Below are 8,128 nucleotides of genomic sequence, written 5' to 3'. Positions count from 1 at the left end.
AAGTCGTCGAGATGTTATTATGAGAGCGTAAGCGAACTTTTCTATTTTCTGGTAGTTCTGCTCGGATCCTTGTAACGCTTTGCTGATGAAGTATATGGGTTGTTGCCCGCTATTATCTTCTCGGACCAGTTCTGAGGCTATTGCCCGATTTCCCACTGCGAGTTACAAGATAAGTGGTTCTCCTTCCCGTGGCCGACTTAATATAGGTGGCTGTCCCAGGAAATTTTTTGAAGTCTTGGAAGGCTTGCTTGCATTCAACTATCCATTTAAACTCCTTTCCCTTCCTTAAAGTGGCGTAGAAGGGGAGAGATCTTATTGCGGATCCCACCAGGAATCTGGACAAGGCTGCCAACCGCCCATTGAGTTGTTGTACCTCTTTGATATAAGTCGGGCTTTTCATGTCAAGTACGGCCCTGCACTTGTCCGGATTTCCCTCGATTCCTCTCTGTGTGATTATAAAACCCAAGAATTTACCAGCTTCCACCGCGAAGGTACATTTTGTGGGATTGAGTCGCATGCCGTGTCGTCTTATGGTGTTGAATACTTGTGTTAGGTCGGATAATAACATCTCTTTGTTTTGCGTCTTCACTAGCATGTCGTCTACGTAGACCTCCATGAGCTTTTCGATGTGATCCAAAAAAACTTTGTTCATTAATCTTTGGTAAGTGGCTCCCGCATTTTTGAGACCGAAGGGCATAACAATGTAGCAGTAATTTGCCTTTGGGGTTAAGAAAGAGGTATTTTCTTGGTCGGGTGGGTACATTGGGATTTGGTTATATCTCGAGTATGCGTCCATAAAGGAAAGGTATTTGTATCCGGAGGAGGCATCTACTAGTGCGTCGATGTTTGGGAGTGGATAAGGATCTTTCGGGCAAGCTTTGTTGAGATCGGTATAGTCGGTGCACATTCTCCACTTTCTATTTGACTTTTTTACCAAAATGACATTAGCAAGCCATAGCGGGTATTTGACTTCTCTTATGAAGCCTGCCTCCAGTAGAGCTCGTACCTATTCTTCCACTGCTTGAGAGCGTTCTGGTCCTAGCTTTCTGTGCCTTTGTTGTACCGGCCGAGATCCTGGGTAGACTGCTAGCTTGTGGCACATTAGTTTGGGATCTATGCCTAGCATGTCTGCGGCTTTCCACGCAAAGAGGTCGGCGTTGTCGCGTAGGAACTGCATGAGTGATTCTTTTATGTCCCCTTTTAGGAGTGTGCCGATGTTGGTTGTTTGGTCCGGGGTGTTCCCGATATGGATTTTCTCTATTTCTCCTTCAGGTTGTGGGCGGAGCTCCTCCCGCCTCCGAACTCCACCGAGCTCGATTGTGTGGAATTCTTCTCCCCTGCCTATGAGGTTTAGAATTTCGTTGTAACAGCGGCGTGCCATCTTCTGATCTGCCTTTACTGTGGCTATTCCTTCTGCGGTTGGGAATTTCATGCATAGATGCGGAGTTGAGACTATTGCACCGAGTTGATTTAACGTTGCCCGACCTATTAGGGCATTGTAGGCTAAGCTTACGTCAACAACGATGTAATCTATTTTGAGTGTTCTTGACTGACTTCCCTTTCCAAAAGTTGTGTGGAGTGGGATGTATCCCATTGGTTGAACCGGGGTATCACCTAACCCGAACAGGCTGTCCGGATATGCTCTGAGTTCTTTTTCTTCCAAGCCGAGTTTGTCGAAGGCGGTTTTGAATAAGATATCGGCAGAGCTCCCCTGGTCTATCAGTGTGCGATGAAGATTTGCGTTTGCCAGTATAATAGTGATGACCATGGGATCGTCATGCCCTGTCGCGATGCCAGATGCGTCTTCCTTGGTAAAAGTGATTACAGGGATGTCGGGTGCTTCCTTCCTTTCTGCAACGTGGTATACATCTTTGAGATGTCTTTTGCGGGATGATTTGGAGATTCCTCCCTCGGCGAATCCGTCGTGTATCATGTGGACGTGTCTTTCTGGCGTCCGGGATGATCGCGCAGTTGGTCTGACATCTTCTGCTCTTCTTCTTTTCCTTTGTTCATCCTCATGGGTGGCCAGGTATCGATCTAGCTTTCCTTCTCGTACGAGCTTTTCTATGACATTTTTTAAGTCAAAACACTCATTGGTGGAGTGCTCGCGGATCCGATGGTATTCACAATATTCAGCCCGGTTTCCTCCTCCTTTTTTGCCTTTGAGTGGCCGAGCTGGTGGTATTTTTTCTGTCTTGCAAACCTCTCTGTAGACATCCACGAGAGACACCCGAAGAGGGGTGTAATTGTGGTATTTTTTGATTTTCTCTCCATGTCGATCTTCCTTTTTTCTGGAATCTTTGTCTTTATCCCGAGGGGTGAACCCTGCTTTTGCGGTCTCTCCTAATCGAGAGTTTTTCTCCATGTTGATGTACTTTTCCGCTCGCTCCTGTACCTCGTTCAGAGATGTGGGGTACTTCTTTGATATGGATTGACTAAAAGGCCCTTCTCGCAGGCCATTAATGAGACCCATGATGGCAACTTCTGTTGGAAGGTTTTGTATATCCATGCATGTTTTGTTGAATCTCTCCATGTAGTTACGTAGGGTTTCTCGCTCTCCTTGTCTGATTCCCAGTAAGCTCGGCGCATGTTTTTCTTTGTCCTTTTGGATGGAGAATCTGGCCAGGAACTTTTTGGCCATGTCGTCGAAACTCGAGATGGATCTTGGAGGGAGGTTATCGAACCATTTAATTGCCGTTTTTCTTAAAGTAGTTGGAAAGGCTTTGCAACAAACTGCATCTGAGACATCGGTGAGGTACATTCTGCTTCTGAAGTTGCTGAGATGATGGCTGGGATCCGTAGTGCCGTCGTACAAGGTCATGTCTGGGAGTTTAAAGTCTTTTGGGATTCTTGTCTTCATGATTTCCTTGGTGAATGGATCTTGGTCCTTGCGGGTGCTATCTTCGGGAGTGGATCGGCTGGCTTTAGTCTTGACATCGGTTTCAAGTTTTAGGAGTTTGTTCTCCAATTCCCGGCGTCATCTTATTTCTCTTTGTAGATCCTTCTCGGCCTCTCGTTGACGTAGAGCGTCTTCCTCAAGTTTTTTTAACCGGTCTTGAAATGCCTCCAGGGCTCCCTCGTTTGGGGAGTCCTTATTGTTGATTTGGGGAGTGTCTTCTGGTGTAGTGTCCGCATTTTTGTGCGGCATTCTATCCTCTAGATCTGAGCCGTGGTTGTTCTCATAGTCGTCCGCCATGGTGCTGGGATGATTTCCAGGTTCTCCGGCAACGGTGCCAATGTTCCGAGGGTTACCTAAAACTAGAGGTCGATCTCGGACGAGATCTTCTATGCTGGTCGGAGCTGCGGAATCCGATCTTGATGATGGTGATCGGAGTCGCTGTGTTCGACCCGTTGGACTTGGTGATGATGCTGATCCTTCATCCCCGGAGGGTGGGGGGTACCTGCAAGGGACTCCGATGCTTAAGTTAGCAAGGGTATTAAGCAGGTATTGAGTAGAATCAGAGTTTGAGTTATACCTGGGTGCTCCAGTGTATTTATAATGGCATAGAATGACCTTCTTAGATAAGATAAGTTAGTTATCTTATCTTATCTTTATCTTAAAGTGAGGTCATCTTATCTTAAAGGGAACCGCCTTTATCTCTACAGGCTTGGGCTGCCCTTGGATTTGGGACGTGTTCCTCTATTTGGGTCCTTTGTTGGGCTTTCCTGTGACTTGGCCGAGCTCTTTGAGAAGAGGTCGGGTCATCCTGACCTGAAGAGGTCGGTCGTTTTTCCTGAAGAACATCCCGGGTTGGAGAGCTCGACCCAGGGTATGAACAAATCCCAATCAAGCTACTGGTGAAAAGAGTGAGGTATACAAAAGAGAACTAGACATAGTCTGTGGAGTTTAGGCTGGCTAGCTTTAACAGAAATACAACAGAGTCTTGAAATAAAATAGCAACATCCTATTCTCTCAAAGTAAGCCTCTAAGGCAACAAGTATAATATACAAAAGTTAAAGAGATACTATATCAAAATAACTCAAAATGTAAGAGATATAAGCGATCATCCGCTCAGTAACCATCCCACAAACTCACCGAGGTGGGTTGCGACCTGCATGTAAAAAACAACAACCACAACATATGGTATGAGAATCGGAGGTTCTCACTATGATAACAGTGCCCAATAAATAAGATATAAGGTTTCAGGACGCCAAAGACAATCCTAGAACTTCACATCGTTACAAGTATTCAAGCTTAAAGACAATATATAACTTAAACCAATAATAGGGTAATCTAACTTAAGGAAATTTTAAGCTAACATAAACACCGCTATCCCACAGCCTTCACTAACCTATCCTCCATGCGATCCTATCACCACCGCCTACCAAGCCTCCTCAATCCCAGCAGAAAAATACAAGTAATGCAAGCAAGTAAAGCACAGGTAATATACATTTACAGTAGGAAATTCAGGAAGCAAGTAAGCATGTTATACATTTAGGCACAAGATGCAAGTAAGCAAAGCAAGCAAACACATAGAAGATGCATATGATGAATGCCTGTCCTATTGGTCATGATATCACTTCTCGATTCAACTGCCAACCCGACACATCCTCTTGGGATGTCGCCTTTCGGTCACGAATAATTGGTACCCCAGGGGTATAGTGCCCAGTCCACTATTCAGGGATATAGTGCCCGGCTCACTCTTGTGACTCGAAAGGATGCGAGTAGGATACCATGTCTCAAACCTCACATCGCAACGTAAGCGAGATTAACCATTGTCCTTACTCCGGTGCCGCAACCTTGACAAGTGGCATTAACCACCATCCTTGTTAGGCGCATTGTGAATTACCAAATATCATCACATCAATAATGTATAGTCAGTCTCAGTGATCGATTTCAGTATTCAACAAGTTCATCATTCACCTCCGAGTTCTAAATTCATCATAACCATCATTAGTTCTCAATTTCACAAGTTCATCATCAATCCGGCGTTCCATCAATTCACATAACAAATTCATCCAACTTACGTACCAAGCCTAAGTCACCGTCTTTTAAACTCACTAATAGAAAATACCAATTTTAAATCACCTAACTCATTCTCACAAGTCTCAAAGGCTAATCACTAGCTAAGAGCCTTAAATAGAGTTTAGAGAAGTTTAGAAAGCTAGAAGAACACTTAAAATGTTAAAAAAAAAGTTTTCAGCAAAACAAGGGTATCACGTACGCAAGCCCCCTTCTCGCGTACGCATAAGTGTCATTCGGCCATAGTCGCGTACACGAGCTACGTCCACGTACGTGAACACTTGAAACAGCAAGGGGTTGCCGGGTCACGTGTTACACATCGCATATGCCTGCCGGTAAAAGCAACATGCTCGCGTACGTGAGAGTACTTGGCAACACCCAATCCCTGCATCGCGTGCACTATCCGCATACGCATGCCCCGAAAAACTTAGAAATTTTTGAAAAGCTGCAGAATTTAGATATTTGTACTGAACTTCAAACGCACATAACTTTTTCATTTTAAAAAATTTTTCATCCGTTCTTTGAACGTCTTAAAACTCTCGGACCCAACTTTCATTCAAATTAAGTTTCATAAAAAACAAGTATCTAAAGGCCAAGTTATGCCTCATCAAAATTCATCAAAAATAAGGTTTTACCAAAATTGACAAGATTCTCTAATTTTTCCAACACTTCAATCCAAACCTAATCCAAACATACCCAATTTTCAATCCTACACTTCACGCACCTTACCAATTTAATCCACATCACTACCAACATACCTAAATCAATTTCAACACCTTTATCATCCATAACTTCATTTCTCAATCCATTCCACAATTCCAAATCCAATAACATTATCCCATATACAAACCATATTCACAATCATCATCATTCACCATCAAATTATATAATCATCATGATCATCATTATCATTATCACAACATCTATCATACAAACCCATTCAACTTCCATTCAACATTCTAATCACAAATAAATCAATCATACAATTTCAACCTATCTTAAGGTAACTAGCCTAAGTTTCATGAAACATTATATATTACCTAAAGAAAACTGAAATCATAACTTGATCGATTTTCGCACAACTCAAAATTGCCCAATGCTCACTTCCAAGTAAGCTCAACAAGGTTTCACCACCAAAGTTCAATCCAAATACCACAACCAACTCCAATAATCACCAAATTCAAGCTATACACATTTAATTTGCCAAAATCAATATCTAGGACTCACAAATACACCAAACCACAAGAGTTTCAAAGAGACTTACTTTACCCAATTGTATTAGGGGCAAAACCTAATAATACTCCAATGCTAGATCACCCCTAAACAACCAAAATCACAAAATTTATTCAACAACTATACCCAAAAACGCAAAATCTGTTAGGATTGAAGAAAGGAGTGTGAAATTCAAATTTTTACCAGAAATTCTTAACTAAAAATAATGGACACGGCAAGAGCTTCGCATGGCCGCAAATAGCACCCGAGTCGGAGCACCGTCGCTCAAGTTATGAGCGAAACAAGGTGATGAGTGAATAGTGTCAAGCTCTCTTCCCTCACCTTTGAATCTCAGCTGCATGCACTGCCGGCTAATTTACCGATACGCGTTTTTACGCAATTTTTCACAGAAAATTACATTTTTTGCCACTCAGAAAAATTCACTGAATTCAAAGTTCATCTTCAAATTTTCGAATTAAGACTTCTAAAAATTTTTGAACCTATTTTGGTCAATTAAATTATTATTTTATTTTAAATGGTTGTTAATCTCCGGTTCTTACACGCTGGTTAGTGCATTTGTCGAGCAGTGGAGGTCCGAGACTCATACCTTCCACATGTCGTTTGGGGAGTGCATGATTACACTTTAGGATGTTGCGTACTACTTAGGCCTCCCCATCAACGGACATTATGTCAGTGGTTGGCTGACGGACTTCGAGCAGTTCATTGATGGAGGGCGACCTGTATGGGATTGGTTCCAGGAGTTGTTGGGTGTTGCCTCTAGCAGACTGCATCGACAAGTTCACTATGAAGTGCACTTGGATGCAGAAGACATTCAGTCACCTTCCTCACGACGCAAACGAAAAGACAGTCAGGAGGTACGCGAAGGTGTACATCATGATGCTATTATCCACCCAACTCTTTGGTGACAAGTCCGGCACACGCATGCATATCCGATGGCTACCGTACGTAGCGAGATTAGAAGACATGAGTGGCTACAGTTGGGGATCTGCCGCTCTGTCGTGGTTATACTGGTGCTTGTGTCGTGTGGCCAATAGGAATGTCGTTAAGTTGGTCAGTCCTCTGCAACTCCTCTAGTCATGGATCTTTTGGCGCTTCCCGGGTTTCAGGCCCGATGGTTTTGAGGCCTTTCATTGGCTGTTGGTGACGAGGTACTTATCATTTATGGTTGTCATGTTTAGTAGCATATATTACAGATTATTGCCGTTGTTAATAACACGTTTTGGGTGTCAGATGGTTAGGTTATTAACCCACATCGAGCGAGAAGGGGCCTAGAGTCGCGCATTGGAGGCTCAAAATATATTAGTCGCACATTAGAGGCTCAGGATAGATCTACCCTGGCCGAGAGATGTAAGTGTTTTAGCTTTCAATGCAAGCATTCATTGTTGTTGTTTCTTTAAACTATTTACTGGATGTAAATTGACTTGCAATACTCTTCATTTTTTATCAGTTCACGTGGATGCTATATAGCGCACCGGAGGTGGTTCAGGTAGTTCATCCCGAGATCTTGTTCCTATTAAATCATATGCACTTATTTCTTATTAAATCGAATAAGGTAGATTCGAATTATAACTCTAACCCTAATTATGTTAATCGAATCAGCCTCATTCAAATTGCATGCATGAACGTCCCCACCATAAATCGACACAGTCTGCTTTGAATTACGTAGATTTACGTTTATCAACATAAATTGAATTAGGTTGATTCGAATATCATAAAAACATAGTAAATCAAACTAAGTTGTTTTGATTTACATTAACTAAAGGTAAATCGAAATAGTTTGCTTTGATTTACATAAAATTAAGACACCCACGTAACATCTTCTATTTTAGAAGATCTATATAATTTTCTACCTTAATTGATTTTTTTATATAAATTGTCCTCAAAATAGAATACACATCAAAATATAAAATACATGTTAAAAATAAATCAGAT

The sequence above is a fragment of the Arachis duranensis genome, chromosome 7, assembly GCF_000817695.3.
Source record: "Arachis duranensis cultivar V14167 chromosome 7, aradu.V14167.gnm2.J7QH, whole genome shotgun sequence".
Lineage (NCBI taxonomy): Eukaryota > Viridiplantae > Streptophyta > Magnoliopsida > Fabales > Fabaceae > Arachis > Arachis duranensis.
Note: the sequence above shows the minus strand (reverse complement) of the source record.